Genomic DNA, 24,060 nt, shown 5'->3' with positions numbered 1-24,060 from the left:
CCTTCCTGGCCCATACGATGAGGATAATGCTGGCTAGCCTCGTTGAGAAAAATACGTGGAAAAAAGGAGTGTACAGGTTTCTTGTGACTGCTGTAAGAGATGACCACAAAGTTCATGACTTAGAAGAACAGAAATCTATTTTCTCACAGTTCTGGAGACCTAAAGCCAGGAAGTCATGATCAGTGAGCTCCCTCTAGAGGCTCTAGGGGACATTGCATGCCTTACCTCTTCTAGCTTGCTGGCTGCTGGCATTCCTTGGCTTGTGGCAGCATCACTCCAGTCTCTGCCTGTGTGGCTATAGTGCCTCCTACATGCTCACGTTATTTTCCCCTCTTCTGTCTGTGTGGAGTCTCCCTCTGCCGCCCTCTTATAATGGTACATGTGATTGATTGCATTTTGAACAAGAACCTTAATCACATTTTTTACCATATAAGTTAATATGTACAGATTCTGGGGGTGGGGGCCTGATATCTCTGGGAGACGTTTTTTATCCTACCACAATGATTAAAAGTAGTAAAAATATCACCTGTTTTTATGTGACCACCGCCACCAGATGCTGTCGAATCGGCTCCTACTCATGGCAACCCTGTGTGTGTCAGTAGAACTGTGCTCCATAGCGTTTTCAGTGGCTGTGATCTTTTCAGAAGTAGATCACTAGGCCTTTTTCCCAAGGCTCCTCTGGGTGGATTTGAACTGCCAACCTTTCAGTTAGGAGCTGAGCTTGTTAACTGTTTGTGCCACCCAGACTGTCTTAGGGTTCTTTACACAGGTCACCTAGGATCGTGTGGTGGGATGGGAAGCTTGGCGGCCTTGCTCTGGAGCTCTTATGTTAACCCTGCAGCGTGAACATGTAATGCTGGTGTGGGGCCTGGCACGAGGCAGAAACCCAGTATGTACATGTAACTTCACGTTGCTACAAATTTCGTGCTACATTGGTCTGATTCCCATCCAGTTCTTTTTTAAAATTGTGCTTTAGGTGAAACTTTACAGCACAAATTAGTTTCTCATTCAAAAATTTATGCACACATTGTTGTGGGATGTTGGCTGCAATCCCTGCAGTGTGTCAGCATTCCCCCTTTCCACCCCGGGTTCTCCGTGTCCATTTGTCCAGTTTTCCTGTCCCTTCCTGCCTTCTTGTCTTTGCTTTTGGTCAGGTGTTGCCCGTTTGGTCTCCTATACTTGACTGAAGAAGCGCATTCCTTACATGTATTGTTGTTTGTTTTCTAGGCCTGTCTAATCTTCGTCTGAAAGGTGGACTTAGGGAGTGGCTTTAGTTCTGAGTTAGAAGGGTGTCTGGGGGCATAGTCTTGGGGCTTCCTCAAGTCTCTGTCAGACCAGTAAGTCTGGTCTTTTTTTGTGAATTTGAATTTTGTTCTACATTTTTCTTTCTGCTCTGTCTGGGACCCTCTATTGTGATCCCTGTCAGAACGTTTGGTGGCGGTAGCTGGGCACCATCTCGTTCTTCTGGGCCCAGGCTGGTGCAGGCTGTGGTTCATGTGGTCTTTTAGTCCTTTGGACTAATACTTTCCTGTGTCTTTGGGTTTCTTCATTCTCCTTTGCTCTGAGTTCAACATGATAGGGCCAATAGATGTATCTTAGATGGCCACTTGCAAGCTTTTAAGACTCAAGATGCTACTCACCAAAGTAGAATGTAGAACATTTTCTTTATGAACTGTGTTATGCCAGTTGAGCTAGATGTCCTCCAAGTCATCCAGTTTTATTCTAGTATCTGCCCGGTTTTTCCTCATAAGTGGGCTTGGGTGCATGGGCACCCATAGCATCTTGGGTTTGTAGGGTTGGGGTTTGGCATGAGTGACTGTGTTGAACCCAGAGGGCAGCATGCCAGATGTTGTGGGTTAATCTCACTTAGGTAATTCCCCTTCCTCGGGGAGCCTGTGGGGGCAGTTCTCTCCTGTCCTCATGGAGTGAGAGAAGACCCCTTCTGAGACACAGACCAGTGTTCTTCCCAACTTTCCCTAGTGTGTTCTTACCTGTTAAGGAGTTTTAACATGGACAGTAGCAATGAATGGGAGCCTTGTGTTAATGTATCCTTTTTAGTGGCAAAAATTATGTGCCCCGTGGAAATTATAACCAACTCGGTTTCATTCTACAGGATTCCTGGCTACCATTGCTTGCCAGAGCATGGTGGTGGGGGTTTGGTAGCCTGTAAAGTGCTGATTTCCCATTGCCCTTCCCAGTTCTACAAGAGGTTCATCAGGTTAATTCAACAAACATGCATTACAGGGTGCCTAGCCAGGTTCTGCTGGCTTGCAAAGAAGGAGCTTCCCAGCGTAGTGACTAGAAAGTATTGACTGTGGGTTACAGCAGTGGGCCCCAAGCAGGAGTGGGCATCAGAATCACACAGATTGCTGGCCCACCCCTAGAGTTTCTGATTCACTAGGTCTGGGGTGGACTGTAAGAATTTTGATATTGATGTTGCTGGTTCAGGGTCCACATTTTGAGAATCACTTTGGTATGAGTCATGAGGACAAAGTATCTAATTCAGCCTGGAGGTCAGGAGGCTTCATGTTGTTGTTGTTAGGTGCCCTGGAGGCGGGTCTGACTGATAATGACCCCACTTACAACAGAACGAAACACTGCCCGGTCCTATGCCATTCCCACAATCGTTGTTATGCTTGAGTCCATTGTTGCAGCCACTTTGTCAGTCCATGTCATTGAGGGTCTTCCTCTTTTGCTGACCCTCTACTTTACCAAGCATGATGTCCTTCTCCAGGGACGGATCCCTCCTGATAACATGTCCAAAGAATATGAGACAAGTCTCACGTCCTCACTTAGAGGGAATGATTTTCTAGCTGGGGTTAGAAGGGTGGATCAGATTTTTCCAGATAGGCGAAAAAGGGGCATTTCAGGCAAATGGTTAGGAGATGGTGGGTCCTGAATTTTAGAGGAGTGTCTGGATAGCAAAGAAGGGAAAGGTGGAATAGAGTTCAGGAGAGTTATTCTGTTGAGCGTAGGAACCTTGGGTTTCTGTAAAACTATAGTCCCCTCCGTGGAAAGCTAAGGCTGCCCTTTGGCAAAAACACAAAACAAAACCAGTTGCCGCGGAGTCAGCGCTGACTCATGGTGACCCCACACGTGTAAGAGTAGAGCCGTGCTCCATAGGGTTTTCAACGGCTGGTTTTTCAGAAGTAGATTGCCAGGCCTTTCTTCTAAGGCACCTAAGGGTGGACCCCCCCCCCCAACCTTCCAGTTCCTAGCAGAGTATGTTAACCATTAGCACCACTCTGGGATTCCCTTGGCAGTGAGTCACCAAACCAGGTGTTATGGATTGAATTGTGTCCCCCACACCCAGCACTAAATATGTGCAGGAATCCTAACCCCTGTACCTGTGGATTTAATCCTATTTGAGAATAGAGTTTTTTTGGTAGAGGCCCTGTCATGTAGGGTGTGTCCTCAACCTGATCCCTTCTGAGTGATAAAGACTAGATTAGACGCAGATGGTGAGCTGGGGAAGACGGAAGCACAGGTGAGGATCGCCAAGGAATGGCCAAACACGGGGTTATAGAAGCTGAGACAGGGACCTTCCCCCAGGCCGATAGAAAGAGAGCCTTCCTCTGAGGCTCGTGTCCTAACTTGGGACTTCTAGCTTCGTAAACTGAGAAAATACATTTCTGTTCATTGAGGCCACCTACTTGTGGTATTTTTGTTATACCAGCAGTAGGTAACGAACCTGGCCAGGCCCTTCAGCCTGCTTCTGTTGGACCTTTGATGGGTGTCTTGGGTGCTGGGTGGTGTCTTGGAAGCTTGCATGTACATGTGTGATATAAATAATCAGAGTTGGGTGAAGAAAGAGTGGCTGTGTGTCGCCTTCCATCTCTGACAGCTTCAACCACTGGCTTTCCACCCTCACAGAGTCAGCTTTGTCTCTGGAGGCCGGCTTGCTGCAGAGCAGGCCACACCGGCAGGGACTCTGCGGTCCAGAATCTTACAGGATTTGAGGACCGTGGTTGTATCCAAAGTCAAATAAAAATGATATTTACTTTCTTTCTAACTTGTAACTGAACGTTTCTGGCCCCCAGGAATTATTGGTGACTTACCTTTGGAGCTGTAGACAGGAGAACCTAGAATTTGCAAAAGTCTGTCATTAAACCAGTTTGGGGGGGATAATCACCTTTTCAGCTGAAACCATTTTTACTTTCCTTAGTCTGGCCTTGGGTGGCTTCTTGGGGCAAATGTTTTTGATTCCACAGTGGGCGAGCCCCGTTCCTAATTTCCACTCTCAGATCCTAAAGCGGACAGAATTGGGGGTGAGGTGGGAGGAGGATGGGGTTGAATTTGAAATATGAAGGAGTTTATCCCCCAGAAATGACCTTCTGTTGCACGTGGGAACATTGTTTTTGCAAGCAGGTCTGGTTAAATCGTAAAGAAACCTAACCAACAGGCGTGATCCCTATAGTAGAGATTCCTTTACAACAAAGCCAGCAGTTCACTCTCCCGGTAACGTATGCTCTAGTTTCTGAGAGCTTGTTTTGACAGTGTGATGCCACTCCCGAGTGACATGGAAGGAGTGACTTGTAGTGACTCATCCTGAGGGGGTGAGGGCAGCTTGTGGGTGGCCCTCCTGGGTGGCTGTGTAGCAATTAAGAGTTTGTACTTTGCAAGATGGTGTAACATTGAGACTATAGGAAGGAAGTCGGCTTAATACTGATCATGGATACCTGAGATAGTGAGATAATTGACTCAGAGGCCAGCCTAGTGGGTAAGAGCATAAAGCTCAGTAGCTTGGCCTTGAATCTTGCCTTGGGCTTCTCTGGGCCTCGGTTTTCTCATCTGTAAAAAGGGCATAATATGGTTCATCTAAGGAGCCCTAATGAGGCAGTGGTTAAGCACTCGGCTGCTAACTGAAAGGTTGGCAGTTTGAATCTACCAGCCTCTCTTTGGAAACCCTGTGAGACAGTTCTGTCCTGTAGGATCGCTGTGAGTTGGAATCGACTCAACGGCAGCGGGCTAGTATAAGAACCATGACTGTTGGTTATTTTCTTTACAATCCAACCTCGTCTTCTATAAAGTGGGGATTAAATGGGAAGCACTGAAATACATTTAAGCCCTCAATAAAAGGGAATTATTTTTGGGATAAGGAGCCCTGGTGGCACAGTGGTTAAGCACTCGACTGCCAACTGAAAGATTAGCGGTTCGCCGTTCCACGGGAGAAGGACGTGGCAGTCTGCTTGCGTAAAGATTTACAGCCTTGGGAACCCTATGGGGCAGTTCTGTTCTGTCCTATAGTGTCACTAGGAGTCGGAATCGACTCAGCAGCTGTGGCTTAAGCTTATCTACCTCTTAGGGTCATTGTGAGCATTAAATGAGTTAGTGTTTGTGAAATACTTAAAATAATGCCTGATACATGGTACATGTCTATGTATGGGATATAAGCATTTGTTAAAATAAACTCTTTGAAAAAGATAGGAATAATGCCTAAGGAAGAGTAAGTTAAAATTTACTGACCCTCTTTTTGCACAGACCTGTTAGCCTTCTGGAAAATGGCTATTTATGTCCAGTAATAACTTAATGTGGTTTGATCAAAACATTCTGGTTTCCTCTGTGTTTAGAGAAGGCAGTCGTAGACTTCGGAACAGAAAGAGAATGACCTGAGATTTTCCTCAGAATTTAGTCCTTGAAGCTAAATACTTTGGAAAAATAGAGCAGTAAGGGGCTTAGAGAGTGCTTTAAACTATAGGTCACAAGCCATTCGTTGGTCTATTCAGTGCTGTTTGGATAACATGAAAAAAGAAATGAGCTACAAAAAGCAAATTTCAGAGTATGTTACGTATAATAAGGCTTTGTTGTTGTGGTGTGCCGCGAAGTTGATTCCGACTCGTAGTGACCCCATGTGACCGAGTAGAACTGCCCTGTAAGGTTTCCTAGGCTGTAATCTTTACTCTGTCCTATGGGGTCGCTATGAGTCGGAATTGACTCGACAGCAACGGGTAATCTTTACGGGAGCAGATCGCCAGGTCTTTTCTCCTGTGCAGCCACCGGTGGATTTGAACTGCTGATATTTCGGTTATCAGCTGAGCATTTAACCATTTGTATCTCCAGAGCTCCTTATAATTAAGGCTTAGTGTCTTATAAAACTTTTGTTAGTGTTACGTTGCCATGGGTCTGTGTATCAGGGTGCCATGTGACAAACAATTCTTGCCATGAGCTGTGGCTCATCACTTGACCCTAATCTGCCCCCTCCTTTGTATCCATGGCGAGATAGTGTCTCTCTTGTATGTTTCTGTCAGCTCCAATTGACTTTTTTTTTTTAGGTATAATTTTATTTATTTTGCTGTTGTTGATACTATACACAGCCAAACATAGACCAATTCGAGTTCCTATATGTACAATTTAGTGATGTTGATTACATTCTTTGAATTGTGAAACCATTCTTACCCTCCTTTTCTGAGTTGTTCCTCCTCCATTAACATAAATTCGATGCCACTGAGGTCCTTACAGAGTCCTGGTGACTCAGTGGTTAAGAGATTGGTTGCTAACCAAAGGGTCGGCAGTTCGAATTTACCAGCCATTCCTTGGAAACCCTATGGGGCAGTTCTTCTCTGCCCTGTAGGGTCTCTATGGATTGGAATTGACTTGACGGCAATACGTTTGGTTTTTTGGTAAGGTTCCTATGTAATCTTTTGAGTTGGTGTTGTTAATTTGATCCCACATAGATAGTTCTTAAAAGAGCGTAATGCTCAAGTCAGACATTTTTTACTAGTTAAGCTAAACTGTTTGGTTTTAAGAAGATTTCTGGGGATATTTTTGGTTTAAGGTTTAAAGCATATCTCAGGGCAATAGTTTCAGGGGCTCATCTAGCCCTCAGGGCTCCAGGAAGCCTAGAGTCTATGAGAATTTGAAATTCTTTTCTGCATTTTCCTGCTTTTGATCAGGATTCTTCTATGGAATCTTTGATCAAAATGTTCAGTAATGGTAGCCGGGCACCATCCAATTCTTCTGGTCTCATGGCAAAGGAGGCAGTTGTTCATGGAGGTAGTTAGCCAGACATCCTATTTCTGACTCTCCTTCTTCCTCTGTTGCCTCAGGCAATTAGAGACCCATTGTTGTGCCTTGGGTGGCCCCTTACAAGCTTTTAAGACCCCAGGCACTACACATCAAACTAGGAGGTGGGACAGAGACACTAAACATGTTATTAGCCCTTTTAACTGGGATGTCCCGTGAAACCATGATCCTAAACCTCCAAACCAAGAAACCAAATCCCATGAAGTTTCTGCTTGTACATAATCAGCCTCAGCAGCTACTCTTTTTTTTTTTCCTATCGTTGTTGTAAATATATCTATCACACAGCTTTTGCCAGTTCAACTTTTTACAGGCGTACAACTTAGTGACAGCAATCGGAATAATGAGCTGTGCAACCCCGCCCTTATTCAACTCGATATATCCATCACCATTAGCTCCCCCTTTCCGTCTCCCTGGTAACCATGCATAAACTTTATTCCTTATATATTTATCTTTTCTTGTCTTTTTATATAAGTGAAGTCATATATTTGCCCTTTTGTAGTTGACTTATTTCACTTACCATAATGTCTTCAAGCACCATCCGTATTGTAGCATCTATCAAGACTTCGTTTCTTCTGCTGGCTGAGTGGTATCCCATTGTATGTACCACATTTAGTTTATCCATTCATCTGTGGGTGGACATTTAGGTTGTTTCTACCTTTTGGCTATTTGAATAGTGCTGCAGTAAACATTGGTGTACACGTTTCTGAGTCTCTGCTTTTAAGTCTTGAGTATATACTTTTTTTTTTTTATATACTTAGGAGCAGGATTGCTGGGTCATATAGTAGTCCTATTTTTAGGTTTTTGAGGAACTGCCACGCTGTTTTCCACAACGGCTGTACTATTTTGCATTTCCACCAGCAATGGATAAGGGTTCTAATTTTCTCACATCCTTACCAACACTCGTTGTTTTCTGTTTTTTAATATTAGCCATCCTAATGGGAGCGAAGTGGCATCTCTGTGGTTTTGACCACCTGACTTTTCAAATGGATTCTCAAATTAGATTTTCTTAAAAATATTTTTCCCTTGCTTAGCTTGGGGTTTTAATAATTTTGGGATATTTCTTTCGTATCATTACATTTTTCGTTTCTGCTCTTCTCTTCCTGGAACTTTGGTGAATTTTTGGGTTACAGGTCATCAGTCCAGGATTAGGGGGTCCTGGCTCAGAATTTTTAGCAATGTCACATTTGTGACTGAGAGAGACATCCCTTGGTGATTAAACCCTTTCATAGCTTGTGCTCTGTGCTAGGCATATAAAAGAAAAAACAAAAATCAAACCTGTTGCCTTCAGGGAGATTCTGAGTCGTGGTAAACCCACGTGTGACAGAGCATGACTGCTCCGTAGGGTTTTCTTGGCTGTAATCTCTATGGAAGCAGATCGTCAGATCTTTCTTCCATGACACCCTCGGGTGGGTCCAAACCACCAACCTTTCAATTACCTGCTGTTCTCAAACTGTTCAGTGCTTTACAAATTCAGTTGATTTTCATTATTCACGGCTTCTATATTTGTGAATTCACTTCCTGAAATTTGTAACTCCATATTCAACCCTTGTGTCTCTTCATGGTCATTCATGGATGTGATTGGAGCAGTGAAAAATGTGAGGTGCCTGACACATTCCCAGGTGGGGTTGAACAAGGTGACACTCTGCCACCTACTTTCAGCTCTCTACTGTAAGTCTCTTTTTTGCGGCCTATTTGGTGCCACACTTTTTTGTATTTTCATGCTTTTTTGGGGTGGGGGGCTTGCTGTTTAAAATGGCCACAAAGCAGCCTAGTGATGAAGAGCTGTCTGGTATTCCTAAGCCAAGAAGGCTGTGGTGTGCCTTATGCAGAAAATGCGTGTGTTAGATAAGCTGTGTTCAGGAATAGGTCACAGTGCTGTCGGCTATGAGTTCAATGCTAATGAATCAGCGATCTGTATTAAATAAGGTGTGTTTGAACAGAAACACAACACAAGGCTGTGTATTGATCGAGGGCAGCGGTAGTTCAATGATAGAGTTCGCGCCTTCCGTGCGGGAGACCCGGTTCCGTTCTGGGCCAGTACACCTCAGTACAGCCTCCACCCGTCTGTCAGTGAAGGCTGCGTGTTGCTGTGATGCTGAACAGGCTTCGTCAGAACTTTCAGGTTATGGTGGGCTACGAAGAAAGGTCTGGTGATCTGCTTCTGAAAATCAGTCCGTGAAGACCTTATGGACCACATGGTCTGATCTGCAGTTGGTCATGAGGATGGCACAGATCTGGGTGGCAGCTCCTTCTACTGTACATGGTTCGCCCCGAGTCGGGGGCCCACTTTACTGCAGCCAACAACATAGCAATGTGTCAGCTGATTGATGAAAACGTGTGACCAGAGGCTCGCAGGTGCCTAACCCTGTATTTCTGCTGGCACCAGTGGCCTAGTATTTGCTAATTCATCATTCCTGGTGACTTTACAGAGCACAAATTTGTGAATAGTGACATGGACAGTATTTATAGATGTTACCTCATTTGATTTTCATAACAGTATGTCATACTGTATGTGTGGTAAAACCTCGGAGAACCGGAACTCAGTGGGACCACCTTTTTTTCCTGGGTCTCACAAGTTTTCTGCCTTTGACAGGATGAAATCTTACCACTTTTCTATCACTGTATTAACCCATTGCTGTCAAGTTGATTCTGACTCATAGTGTCTGTCATGGATCGAATTGTGTCCCCACAAAATATGTGTCAACTTGGTTAGGCCATGATTCCCAGTTTTATGTGGCTGTCCTCCATTTTGTGACTGTAATTTTATGTTAAAGAATGTTAGGGTGAGATTGTAACACCCTTATCCAAGTCACCTCCCTGATCCAAAGGGAGTTTCCCTGGGGTGTGGCCTGCACCCCCTTTTATCTCTCAAGAGGGAGGTGAGTTTTCATTTGCTGACAGGTTTCTGCCTTACAGAGATTCTGGCTTCTGCAGGTTTTACTTCTGCAGAGAGGGAGGACCTCATACCACCAAGAAAGTAGTTCTGGGACCAGAGCATGTCCTTTGGACCCGGGGTCCCTGCTGGGTCTCTGCGCAGAGAAGCTACTAGTTTGGGGGAAGATTGATGACAAGGACCTTCCTCCAGAGCCAACAAGAGAAAGCCTTCCCCTGGAGCTGACACCCTGAATGTGGACTTTTAGCCTACTTTACTGTGAGGAAATAAACTTCTCTTTGTTAAAGCCATCCACTTGCAGTATTTCTGTTAATAGCAGCACTAGATGACTAAGACAGTGCCCCTATAGGACAGAGTAGAGGGGCCACACATGGTTTCCAAGGGTGTTAACCACTGCACCACCAGGGCTCCTTGCCCTCTGTTAGTGGAGAATATTTGAGTTTTCATTTGCTGACAGGTTTCTGCCTTACAGAGATTCTGGCTTCTGCAGGTTTTACTGTATTTATATATGTATTTGTGTATGTGTTTCATTGTTGTTAGCTGCTGTCTAGTTGGTCCCTGACTCATAGTCACCCATGCGGAATGGAATTGGACGGTTGTGATCCACAGAGTTTTCATTGGCTGATTTTCGAAGTGGATCACCAGGCCTTTCTCCCTAGTCTTAGTCTGGAAGCTGCAACCTGTTCAACATTATAGCAACATGCCAGCCTCTACTGACAGATGGCTGGGGGCTGCACAAGAGGTGCATTGGTCAGGAATCGGACCCAGATCTCCCGCATGGAAGGCGAGGGTTCTACCAGTAAACTGCCACTTTCCTGACATATTTTATAACGGATGATTACCATTCTCATTTTACAGATGAGGGAAACTGAGGCATTGAGTGAGTGATTTGGCCTAGGTCAGGTGGCCGGTAAGCAAGTGTCAGAGCAGGGATTTGAACCCAGGCGGTCTGGTTACAGGATCTGTGCTGTAAACACTCTGCTACTCTGCTTCTCAAATCAATTTTTAAAATTAAAAAAGGTAATCTCTGATTAAGGCTTTCTACATATTGCTAAGTGTTTTGAGGGGTCTGATCTTTCAATACCCATTGAACTACTCAGTTTTGGGTTTGATTTCAGATTAGGAGGCCCTCTGGAGCACAGAAGGAGCCCTGGTGGTGCAGTGGTTAAAGCACTCGGCCGCTAACTGAAAGATCGGCAGTTTGAACCCACCATCTGCTGAGGGAGAAAGATGTGGCAGTCTGTTTCTGTAAAGATTACAGCCTTGGAAACCCTATACGACAGCTGTACCTTGTCCCTATAGGGTCACTGTGAGTCGGAATCGACTTGATGGCAGTGGGTTTGGTTTTTTGGTATGAAGCACAGATCTATTTGGACATACATGGGGTTGCTGTGTGTTGGATTCGACTTAACAGCAGCTGGCTTCAGAGACTGTGCTGTTTGAAGACCAGCGGTCCGGCCTGTGAACGTGCTGGGAGCGGGGCGTCTTAGTTATCTACCACTGTTATAATAGAAACACCACAAGTGGGTGGCTTTAACAAACAGAAATTTATTCTTTCATAGTCGAGGAGTCTGGAAGTCCAAACTCAGGGACCTCAGGTCCAAAGGATGTGCTCCACTCTCGGTGCTTCTTTCTTGGGGGCATGAGGTCCCTCTCCTCTCTGCTTGCTTCTGTAATATTTCAGAAGAGATTGACTCAAAATGTAACCTAATCCTGTAAATTGAGTCCTGCCTCATTAACAGAACTGCCTCTAATTCTGCCTCATTAACATCATAGAGATAGGATTTACAACACATGGGAAAATCACATCAGATCACAAAATGATGGGACAGTCACACGATATTGGGGATACACCTCAGTCCGTAACAGTGGGGGTCAGCTTTCATGTCTTCCCAGCCGGGGCACTGGTGTACCTGCTTTGAATAAATAAACACAAGTCCTGTGTGGGGGCGGGGCTGGAGTTGGACGTCAAGACAAATGATTGGATGACTCATGGCTGGAGTCCTTGAGGCCTTAAAAGCCCTGGGCACCTGCTGGTAGGAAGCGCTGTCGTGCCAGGTAGCGGGGCTGCCAGGTAGTGGGGGCTGCCAGTGGGACAGGAAGGTGCAGTTCCATTCGCTGCCGGGAAGAGCCTCTGCCTGTTCTTGTCCTTTAAGAGATAGATGGCCCCTCTGACAGAGCAAGGAGCTGTTGCCACTCAGGCTGCTGTCCCCTCCACCTGTTGTCCTGTCTCCTGGGAGGAGAGGTGCCCCTTCCCAGCCCCCTTGCCTGTGGAGGGGATGAGCCATTGCTATGAAACGGCTGGTTATTTTTACTCCTGCCTGGCAGTGGGTGTTTGTGTTGACAGCGGCGGGGGAGGCGCGGTGATGGGCACTGGAACACTTGGGTGCCTGGGAGCGGGTTGGGAGGGGGCGCCTGTGCCAGGCAGGTGATTTGTACTCACGTGGCCTTGGGGGAGGGGACCTGGGGGCTTTGTGAGACCCCTGGAGCACTGGATTTGCTCCTGCACCACAGTGTCCACTGCCATCCTCCATGTCACTTGCAGAGGGCTCCCCAATGCCACTGCAACACACCCCAGTGGCGTGGGACACCCCCAGCTGGAAGGGCGAGTCTCCCTGGGGTGACCCCCCATCTCACCAGGTAGGGCTTAGCGGCAGGCCAGGCGGGAAGAAAGGCAGGTGGTGGGGCCCTGCCCCAGGGGCTTAAATACACTTCAGCTGTAGTCAGACATCAGCCTTAAGGGAAAAGAGTTGTTTGCTCTGCTGACTGTGGTTCAAGACACATCCCTTCCCAGTGGGTCTCAACTCAGAGGAGGCGCCACAGAACTATGTCAGGCAGAGTTTTTGTTCCTTACAGTGGCGGGGGGGGGGTACCCAGTGAGTTACTGGCATTTAGCACCCCCACCCATGGTAAACCCTGGTCGGGGTGTGGTTAAGAGCTACAGCTGCTAACCAAAAGGTCGGCAGTTCAAATCCACCAGGTGCTCCTTGGAAACTCTATGGGGCTATTCCACTCTGTCCTATAGGGTCACTGTGAGTGAAAATTGACTCGATGGCAAAGGGTTTGGTTTGCTTTTGCTGCCATGGTAAATGTCCTGTGGTGTGTCACACCTGAAATGCCACTAGTGTTCCCATTGCCCTCCTCCTCTGCAGACAATCTGAAACTGCCCTGTTAGAGGCTGAATGTATGCCTCAAAAAGATAGGTTCAAGTGCCAAAAGCCCTTCTCCCCTGGTGCGCATGAGGGTGACCTCATCTGGAAATAGGGCTTTGGAAGATGTTAACCCAAAAAGTCAGCGGTTCAAATGGCAGTTTATTTTCGTAAAGATTATGGCCTTGGAAACCCGATGGGACAGTTCTACCCTGTCTTACAGGGTTGTTATGAGTGGGAATTGACTCAAAGGCAACGGTGTTTTAGTTTATCAGTTAATCCTTTGGTGACTTGTGGGATAGGACTGTATCCCAACCACTTTTTATGCCTCTGGAGTTCTTTGGGGAGGAGGTAGCCAGATTTTAATGCATTTACCCTCAAGGTGGGAGCCTTTTGAAATGTGTGAAATTCAAGAGCTCTGAGTTGGAGCCTTATTTTTGTGTAGATTGAGCCTTGTTTTAGGTGGTGCCTCCTGGGGATGTGTGAATTTCCTAAATTTTGACAAGTTTGCCTTTATTTCTGTGAGATAAGCCTCCTCACTAAGTTTCCCAGTTACTATGTTCTTGTGAGAACGTACTTAGCTTGAGAGTAAGCTATTCCCAGTCTTCATTCAATCACAGTGGCCATTTTTTCCTTGATGCCATTCATTGTTTCCAGGTGTTACTGGCTCCTTGCTTTTCTAGCTTCTGAACAGTAAATAATGCCTTTGCCAAAAAGCAAACCAAACCCATTGCCATCAGGTCGATTCCGACTCATTGCTACCCTACTTGCAGTAAGGAGTAATGCAGTGCAACAGTGATTTTCAAGAGACTTGCTCCTATAAGTTATTCTTACCCACCATTCAATCTTAGGGCCCAATCATTGCTTCCACGTGTAGCAGGTGGCATATACTGCAGCTGTTTCTGCTTCTTAGCTGTTAGTACTGCTGTTGTTGTAATGAAGAATGCATAGTAGTGGTAATTTGCCTGAGATTCAAACTCCTTTATTTTTATTTATTTGGCTAGTCGGTACTGATTTTCCTGTAAGGAAGAATGCATTGTAATGGTAATTTTCCTGAGATTAAAAAAAATCTTGGCTTTATTTATTTGGGCTGTAAGTGCTGCTTCTGTAGTAAGGAAGAATGCATCGTAGTGGTAATTTTCCTCACATGAAAAATCCCTTGGCTTTATTTATTTGGGCTGTAAGTACTGCTTCTGCAGCAAGCAAAAATGCATTGTACCATGTTTTAAAGTTTTGTGAAAAATAATAAGGCTACAGTAAAATGTATGTGCAGTCATTGCCTGGAGCCTTCATGTTTTAACTCATGTTTTGCAAATTTTCAGGAAATTAAAACAACAACAAAATGATTTTATCATTGACTTGAATCAGTAGAATTTACTACATCCAGGGTTAGCTGGGACATATGGGATCCCAGATAACGGGTATCAAAATCCATAACTCAAAACAAAAATTCTGAATTGGCCCTTTAATCAGCATGCCTTCTGTTCGTGAAGAAACACACGGGTATCCACAAAAAATTCAAAGGAGAAAGTAATTGGGTCACCAAGGGGTTACGTTGGCATGAGGCCATACTGGAGGAGGGTGGATCCTAATCCTGTTCTAGTGGTGTCCTTAGAGAAGAGACGCAGAGGTAGAGAAACACAGAGGGAAGGCAGCTGCTTGGAGATGGAGGCAGAGATTGGAGTGGTATCAATCTCACAGGAACACCAGAAGCCACCAGATGTTGGAAGGGTCAAGGAAGAACCTTACATTACAACCTTCCAAGGGAGTGTGGTCCTGCTGACTCCTTGAACTTGGACTTCTAGCCTCCAGAACTATGAGACAGTGCATTTCTGTTGTATTAAGTCACCTGGTTTGTGTACTTTGTTAAGACAGCCCTGGAAAACAACCACCCTTGTGGGGATTTTGAGACCAAGATCCCTTCAGTGTAGGGGTCACTGGTGTGGCTTAAGGAACCCATTCCTCCTACAGACAGAGGACTGAGACTCAGGCCAACAAGCCTGGGTAGTAAGTGGTTTGTTGTTGTTAGCTGCCGTTGAGTTGCTCCTGACTCATGGCGACTGGACACACAAGGGGATCAGACTGTTGTGATCCATAAGGTTTTCATTGGCTGAATTTTGGAAGTAGATCACCAGGACTTTTTTCCTACTCTCTTTTAGTCTGCAAGCTCCGTTGAAACCCTTTCAGCAGCATAGCAACACACAAGCCCCCGTTAACAGATGGCTGGTAGCTTTGCCTGAGGTACATTGGCTGGGAATTGAACCTGGGTCTCCTGCGTAGAAGGCAAAATTTTATGACTGAACCACCACTGCCCTCAAAAACCAGTTGCCACTGAGTTGATTCCGACTCATGGTGACAACCTTAGGCTTAGCAGCCAGGCGCTTGACTGTTTGGACCACCCAGAGTCTTCCATAAGTGGTTGGTTGGTTAGAAGTGTTGAGAGGAAAATCTAATTCTCTGTTTCTCCATCTCTCCTATCCCCACCCCAGGAAAAGGTGGAAAAGAATCCCAGTCTAGGGTTTTTCTACCTCCCACCCTCACCTCCAGGTTGCCGCTGTAAAATGCCTTCTGGTAATGGATTGATGTTAGACTCACTGCCGTCTGCATTGGTTTTGTTAGTCCTGTCTGTCTGTCCCTTTCCCCCTCCCCATTCTAGCTCAGAGCCGTTCTTTTGATGAAGTGGGGTTTTTCCTCCTTTCCCTGCTAACGTTGTTTAGTCATTATTCTTTGCCTCGTCGAGACCCCAACTACAACACGCTTTTTCAAGAATATTTTTGTTTCGTGCCTTTCCTGGGAATGCGCATGTTCTCTGAAGGTCCTGCATGGCACAGAGTGAAAGCAGATACTTCCCCAGGATTCTGCCTGCTGGTTTGATTGTAGGCCCCAAGAAGATGGGAACCCAAGAAGACTTCAGCTCACCAGGGATTGTACTGCCCGTACTCAGCACTGAGGCCTAGCACGTTAACCACAGTTAACCGGTTTGTTAAAACAAACAAAAAAACCCAAACCCGTTGCTGTCGAGTGGGTTCTGACTCACAGGGATCCTAGGACAGAGTAGAGCTGCTCCATAGGGTTTCCAATTTGCAGCTGGTGAATTCGAACTGCCGAACCTTTTGGTTAGCAGCTGTAACTCTTAACCACTGTGCCATCAGGGCTCCTAACATGTGGTTAGTGCTCAAAAAATATTAAATAAAAAAGAAACTTGCTTTTCTATTAATTCTAGTTATGGAGAGGGGTCCCTGGTTAGTGCAAATGGTTAATGTGCTTGGCTGCTAACCGAAAGGCTGGAGGTTCGAGTCCATCCAAAGAAGCACCTTGGAAGAAAGGCCTGGTGATCTACTTGTGAAAAATCAGTCACTGAAAATCCTATGGAGCACAATTCTGCTTCTACACACACGGGGTCGTCGTGAGTTAGAGCTGACTCGATGGCAGTTGGCTATGGAGAAGCGTGATATAGTTCTTAAAAGGATAATGTGTGTGGCGTAAGAGAGACAGTCGAGAGAGACAGTCGAGAGAGAGTGCTCTAGAGGACAGGAAAGAAATTAGGAATGGAGGGGGAGGTAGCCAGAGGAGCTGGCTGATGCCTGCTGTGAAGAGAAGCTGGCTGTCGTGGGAGGAGGGGGACATTGGGCCAGTCGTCAGTGCCTGGGCTGTGATTGTAGTCCGCCTCCCCCCAGCTGTGGGACCTTGGACAAATCACCTGTTCCCTGTTGTGGCATCAGCTCTTTAAAGGAGTTGGAATAGTAACCTCTGAAAGTCTTTCCAGCTCAAAAAACTTCAGAGATTTAAGCATCTGAAAGGTAATGCTGATTCACTGATTGCATTTATTTTTTTATGATTCTCTGCAGTACCTACACTCAGTGGATGCTCTGAGAATCCCCTGGCTCCAGAGTGTGCCTAGGTAAAGCACTCATCTTTTTGGTCAAGAATTTCCAGTGTTTTCTGATGGCATCAGTTAGTTTGGCTTCGAAAGAATTTATATTTTATTTTTCCTTGATCTCTCTCTGCTCCTAACAGTATTCAGCTATCAGGTCTTCTGGTTTTAAAATTTCCTTAGCACTTCCTTTTCTTAGAATCTTTTAAGATTTGTTAGACTTGGTCCGATGTTGTTGTTGGGTGCTGTTGAGTAGGTTCCGACTCATAGTGACCCTGTGCACAACAGAAGGAAACACTGCCTGGTCCTGAGCCATCTTTACAGTCATGCTTGAGCTCATTGTTGCAGCCACTGTGTCAGTCCACCTCGTTGAGGGCCTTCCTCTTTTTCGTTGGCCCTGTACTCTGCCAAGCATGATGTCCTTCTCCAGGGACTGATCCCTCTTGACAACATGTCCAAAGTACGTAAGACGCAGTCTTGCAATCCTTGCTTCTAGGGAGCATTCTGGTTGTACTTCTTCTAAGACAGATTTGTTCGTTCTTTTGGCAGTCCACGGTATATTCAATGCTCTTCACCAACACCACAATTCAAAGGTGTCAATTCTTCGATCTTCCTTGTTTATTGTCCAGCTTTCACATGCATATGATGCGATTGAAAATACCATGGCTTGGGTCAGGCATACCTGAGTCTTCAACGTGACATCTTTGCTCTTCAACACTTTAAAGAGGTCCTTTGCAGCAGATTTGCCCAGTGCAATGCTCTTTTGATTTCTTGACTGCTGCTTCCATGGCTGTTGATTGTGGATCCAAGTAAAATGAAATCCTTAACTTCAATCTTTTCTCCGTTTGTCATGATGTTGGTCATTGGTCCACTTGTGAGGATTTTTGTTTTCTTTATGTTGAGGTGCAATCCATACTGGAGGCTGTGGTGTTTGATCTTCATGAGTAAGTGCTTCAAGTCCTCTTCACTTTCAGCAAGCAAGGTTGTGTCATCTGCATAACGCAGGTTGTTAATGAGTCTTCCTCCAATCCTAATGTCCCGTTCTTCTTCATATAGTCCAGCTTCTCGTATTATTTGCTCACCATACAGATTGAATAGGTATGGTGAAAGAATACAACCCTGACTCACACCTTTCCTGACTTTAAACCAATCAGTATCCCCTTGTTCTGTCCAAACAACTGCCTCTTGATCTATGTAAAGGTTCCTCATGAGCACAATTAAGTGTTCTGGAATTCCCATTCTTCGCAGTGTTATCTATAATTTGTTATGATCCGCACAGTCGAATGCCTTTGCATAGTCAATGAAACACAGGTAAACATCCTTCTGGTATTCTCTGCTTTCAGCCAGGATCCATCTGACATCAGCAATGATATCCCTGGTTCCATGTCCTCTTCTGAAACCGGCCTGAATTTCTGGCAGCTCCCTGGCAATATACTGCTGCAGCTGTTTTTGAATGCTCTTCAGCAAAATTTTGGTCTGATACTCTTTAATTATTCATGCTGGTAATCATATCTCCCATGTGTGGCTAAGCTTCATGGGTGGTGCAAATGGTTAATGTGCTCGGCTGCTAACTGAAAGGGTGGAGGTTTGAGTCCTCCTAGAGGTGCCTTGGAAGAAAGGCCTGGTGACTTTCTAGAAAATCAGCCATTGAAAACCCTACAGAGCATAGTTCTAGTCTGACACACATGGGGTCCCTGTGAGTCAGAATTGACTAGATGGCAACTGGTTTGTTTTTCCGTGAATTATGTCACTCAGTCTTTACTACGACAACGTGAGGTGGTGTAAAAACGGTATGAGGGCAGCGTCTGACCTCCTCCAACCGCACAAGGGGGAAAGAGAACCAAGATCAATAGCGCAAGGCCGACTCCCATGAGGTGGAGGCCGGACAAGCCTCCTCTCTCTGCCATCTTTACCAATTCTGACACCAACCACCCCTCGCACAGCACTCTCTACTTCTCTGCTGGGTAGGATAATTCATTGCAATGGCCACACAGAATTCAGGCCATACTCACAATTATGGGGTTTACTAGGGAAGTAACAGTTACAATTCAGGCTCAGGAACACTCAGGATACAGTTCTTCCCTCAGGACAGCCTCTTCCCAGCCGTGCTCATAGGCACACCTCTCCCTGGCCCTAGGTCTCTGCCCAAAGTGCTCAGCTTTCTCTCTCCGTGGGCCAGGAAGCCCACTGTGCCATCTCCTGCTGCTGGGTCTCTGATGCTACCTCTTCTCACTGTCTTCAGGGTTACAGCTTGCTCTATTTCTGTCTCCTGCTTCCAGGAGCTTCTCAGCACGGGGATCCTGGGTCCAAAGGACGGGATCTTGGCTCCTGGCTGTTCTTCCTTGGTGGTGGCAGGATCCTGTGCTCTGCTCTGGAATTGGCTCACCCCTTGATAGGCCACAATTACCCTATCACGCAGTCCTGCCCAGTCACCTGGGTGGGAATTACAGGACCATGGCTAGAAAGGCCACACACAAAGGTAATTAATCTCACTGCAGGTGGATTTTTTATCTGTTTTATAGACAAGGAAATTGAGTGGGTAGGTGTTGCTTGGCCTGTGATCACCTGGCTAGTCCATGTGAGGTGTGAGTTGTGATTGAACCCGGTTTGTCCTTAATTATACATTTCAGGATTCTGTTCCGGGGCCCATGCTGTCCTTGTTCCTCTTGTATCCTGAGTTTCTTGATGGCAGGGAGCCTTTTTTTTTTTTTTTTTGCACTTCTGAGGTCTCCAGTGCAGAGCAGCTGGAGCCTCATAAAAAAGGTGTTGAAGGTACTTGTGACTTCTTTGTTGTTGTTGTTCTCAGTTGCGCTTGAGTCTGTCCCAACTCATAGCAGTCCTGTGGTATCCTCACAGTTGTTATGTCTGAGCTCATTGTTGCAGCCACTGTGCCCGTCCATCTTGTTGAGGGTCTTCCTCTTTTTCACTGACCCTCTGCTTTTCCAAGTGTGAGGTCCTTCTCCAGGGACTGGTCCTTCCTGATGACATGTCCAAATTAGGTGAGATGAAGTCTGGCCGTCCTTGCGTCTAAGAAGCATTCTACCTGTGCTTCTTCCAAGACAGATTTGTTCATTCTGACAGCCCATGGTATATTCAATATTCTTCGTCAACGCCATAGATTAATGGCATCAGTTCTTCTTCGGTCTTCCTTGTAATTGGCCAGCTTGTGCACAAATATGAAGCGATTGAAAATTCCGTGGTTTGGGTCAGGCACAGCTTAGTCATCAAAGTGTCATCTTTTCTTTTCAACACTTTAAAGAGGTCTTTTGCAGCAGATTTGCACAATGCAATACATCATTTGGTTTCTTGACTGCTGCCTCCATGGGTGTTGATTATGGATCTAAGTAAAATGAAATTCTTGACAACTTCAGTGTTTTCTCCATTTATCATCATGTTGCTTATTGGTCCAGTGTGAGGATTTTTGTTTTCTTTATGTTGTGGTGTAATCCGTAGTGAAAGCTGTGTAGTCTTTGGTTTTCATCAGTAAGCGCTTCAAATCCTCTTCACTTTCAGCAAGCAAGGTTGTGTGCATATTGAAGGTTGTTAGTGAGTCTTCCTCCAATCCTGATGCCACATTCTCCTTCATATAGGTGTTGTGATCCATAAGGTTTTCATTGGCTTATTTTCAGAAGTAGATCACCAGGCTTTTCTTCCCAGTCTCTCTTAGCTGGAAGCTCTGCTGAAACCTGTCCACCATGGGTGACCCTGCTGGTATTTGAAATATCTGTGGCATCATAGCCACATACAAACCACCACAGTACAACAAACTGACAGACGGGGTGTGTCCTGAAAGTCTTATGTCCTCTGTAATAGATTTGTCCCCGTCCTGCACCGGCACTGTCCTCAGCAAGGTGGCCAAGATGGAGAAGCAGCCATAAGAAACTTCTAGGCTGAGATGGGGAGCTGGGAAGAGGCATGTGCAACAATCCAGATAACACGGAAAGTGCTGAGCTGGGAGTCCTTGTACTCGGGGACCCTTGGGACTCCATAGAAAGCTGGAGCGACCTTCACTGTTGCTTCGTGCTCAGCGGATCTTGGTTTCCCTCGTGTATAGTCTGCATCAATCCTTGTAGGGCGACCTGTGGAGTTGCTCCTCCACGGAGTCTGTGTACACTAAGCAAAGTCATGGCCTGCTCTGGGTACCAGGATACCCTGACTGCTTTCTGACGAACCCTGGCAGGCCCTTCAGGTGTGAACACTGGGGGGCAGGGGTAGTCTCTTTAGAGGGAAGGTGGTAATTGGGTTTGCCCCATATTTCAAAGCCAAATACTAGCTTTCTCAGTAGAATTGATTTAATTGCTTCCCTCTGTGAGTGCAGTGATGGAGACACTACTGCCATTCTCACAGAGAACCACAGCCAGCAAGGCCTCTGCGATGTTCACTTTGTGTTTTAAAGACTCAGTTCACCTGGGTTTGATCCTGACTTGTGCGCTGGCCTCCTGCTGTGCCTGCATGTTCACCTCTCTGGGCAGGTACAAGGAGCATCTTGCTGGGGGTGGAAGACCTGGTTGATCCATTAACAACAACCAGTCTTGTAATTTGGGGCCATCCTCAGTACCCAGTTTTTTTTCTTTTTTACCTTTGAAACAAGTAGGGAACTTGAATGGCATCCAGGTGTGAAATATTCGGATTCTAAAATTGCTGGGCCCAACTGGACTGGTAAACAACATCATGGTAGATGGAGAAAAAAAATTGAAGTTGTAAACTATTTCATTCTACTTATATCAGTGTTCATAGTAACTGTAGTCAGGATATCAAATGTTTTGCATTGGGCCAATCTGATAAAAAGACCCCTTTAAAAAGCAAAGATGTCACTTGGATGACCAAGGTGCTCATGACCCAAACCATGGTATTTTCAGTCGCCTCAGTTGCATGGGAAAGCTGGACAATGAATTAGGAAGACCGAAGAAAAATTGATGCCTTTGGTAAAGAAGATTGAATGTACCATGGCTGCCAGAGAACGAACAAATCTGTCTTGGAAGAACTACAGCCAGAATGCTCCTTAGAAGTGAGGATGGTGAGATTTCTCTTTGCTTACTTTGGAAACGTGATCAGAGGGGACCAATTGCTAGAAAAGGAAATCGTGGTTTGGTAAAGTAGAACCCAAAAAAACCCAGTGCCGTAGGGGTCAGCAAAAAAGAGGGAAACCCTCCGTGAGATGGATTGACGCAGTAGCTTCAACTGTGGACTCAAACATACCAGTGATCACGAAGATGGCACAGGACTGGGGTGTCCTTGTGTTACACACAAGGAGCCAGAGCCAGCTCCATGTCAGCTAACAAACTCTCTGAGATCTTTTTTCTTTCTTTTAATTACGTATATAATTTTTTATTGTACTTTAGATGAATATTTTTTTATTTTAATTTTTTTACTTTTCACTCAGCTCCGCCAAGGCAAAGTCATCATCCTAATTCAAGCAAGAGGTTAGAATGTGAGGAGTTTTTGCTTGACCAATTGCTTTTCCCTCCACTTCCTTTGCCCTCCCTTGGATGGAGCTGCTCCTAAGCCGAGAAGTGGCAGGCAGCCAGAGTTGGAGAGTTCCATCACCTGATTGGCAAGCCTTGAATGATTGGCCTCTGCGTGGACAGGGGAGCTATGAAGTGCATTAAAGGGTGTACTCCACGGTAAACCAAGAAACCGAAGATAGATGGAGTGGCCAGTCCTCTCCCTCTGACGCATGATCTGAGCCTCAGGATCTCCTCTTTCTCTGGTGGAAACTTGACTCTCGGTCTCATATTGCACACTAGTGCCTTGTGCTGCCCTAGGTTTGGGGAGTGGTGGTGGCGGCGGCGGTGGTGGTGGTGGGAATCAGTGTTGTCCTAACATTAGTGGCTTCCTGGCCCAGATTGCGGGGCCTGAAGTGTCCCCTCAGGTAGTCCCCCCTTTCCTGTTCTCTAAGATATGTCCTCTAGTGGACCGGTTTGGCAACCTTATTAGACCAGGGCTCTTAAGTCATTATATTTGCAGTTGGATTCCTTGAAACTGGAAGTTTCTCCTGAGCCCTCAAAACAGGTAGAGGAAACCTGGACAATATGGTGGAATGAGGAAGGGTGGAGAATAGAAACACTGGCCAAGGCAGCGCCCTTTCTTGGTGAGTCTTCATCCAGTTGAATTCTTCAGGTGGCTGGTAGCGAGGCATCAGCCTGTGGGCCCCACATCTCGCCATCGCTTCTCTGCTGTCGGTAAGATGGTGTCATGGATTTTGCGTATCCCAGGGAGACAATACGGGCAGGCAGAGAGGAAAGGCCAAGGGAGTTGGTCGGACTAGGGCGACTTTGGTGGACGAGGTCAGGCCCAGGCATCGGTCCTCTTCTAGCTAAGCAGACGTCTAGGATAGCGATTTTCCACCTCGGAGCGACTCTTTCCCCCATCCTTCCATCCTGATTGACCTGTGGTTTTGCTGAGAGCAGATCGTGGTAAAGAAACTCCAGCCCTTCTCCCCCAACAAGAAGTTGCTGCCAGTCTTACCGGTGGAGTGGTTTGAGGGGCTTCTGGGAAGTGGAATGTGTGTGAGCATGTGAACCAACCTCTCTGCCGTGGTGGGATGTGCGACCTTGACATTCTGGACTGCATTTGAAGGTCATTCCTTAGCTGTGCCTTCATCTTTTGGGGATGCGTAATTGACCATTTGCAGCTGAGTTGATGCCAACTCTTGGAGACCCCACGTGCACAATAGGGCTTTCAATGGCTGAATTGTTGGCAGTAGATCACCAGGCCTTTCTTCTGAGGCACCTCTGGGTGGACTAGAACCTCCAGTGTTTTGGTTAGCGGCTGAGGGTGTTAGCTGTTTGCACCACCCAGGGACTGCAGAATGGTGGCTTCTCCCAACTGGACGGACAGGGAGGGGAAGGGAGGATTAGAAAAAACCATACTTCGGTTTCTTCTGTAGAGGCTTGTTACTTAAGCTAGCTTTTCCAGGGATGTCATTTATTACTTGTATTTGTAAAAGTGCCCTACCTTAAGATGAGTCAGGAATTTCACTGCTCCTTAAAAGGCGGAAGGGGAATTTATGCACTGAGCCCCAGGTGAGCATTGTTGGCAGAGGCCCAGCACGCAGGCACTATATTAAAACCACCAGTTGCCCTCCAGTCCGTGGAGGCCCCATGTGTGTCAGGGTAAAC

The 24,060-nt window shown here is 46.1% G+C and overlaps 1 protein-coding gene across 4 annotated transcripts in view; it reads left to right on the top strand.

Moving 5' to 3' along the window:
* The window catches only part of TIAM1 (TIAM Rac1 associated GEF 1), a 424,375-nt gene that overhangs the window by 31,485 nt on the left and 368,830 nt on the right, over window positions 1-24,060 (top strand). The window lies entirely within an intron of this gene.

Source organism: Loxodonta africana, chromosome 20 (genome assembly GCF_030014295.1).
Source record: "Loxodonta africana isolate mLoxAfr1 chromosome 20, mLoxAfr1.hap2, whole genome shotgun sequence".
Lineage (NCBI taxonomy): Eukaryota > Metazoa > Chordata > Mammalia > Proboscidea > Elephantidae > Loxodonta > Loxodonta africana.
The sequence above is the reverse complement of the archived record's forward strand: the minus strand, read 5'-3'. Positions and strand labels throughout refer to the sequence as shown.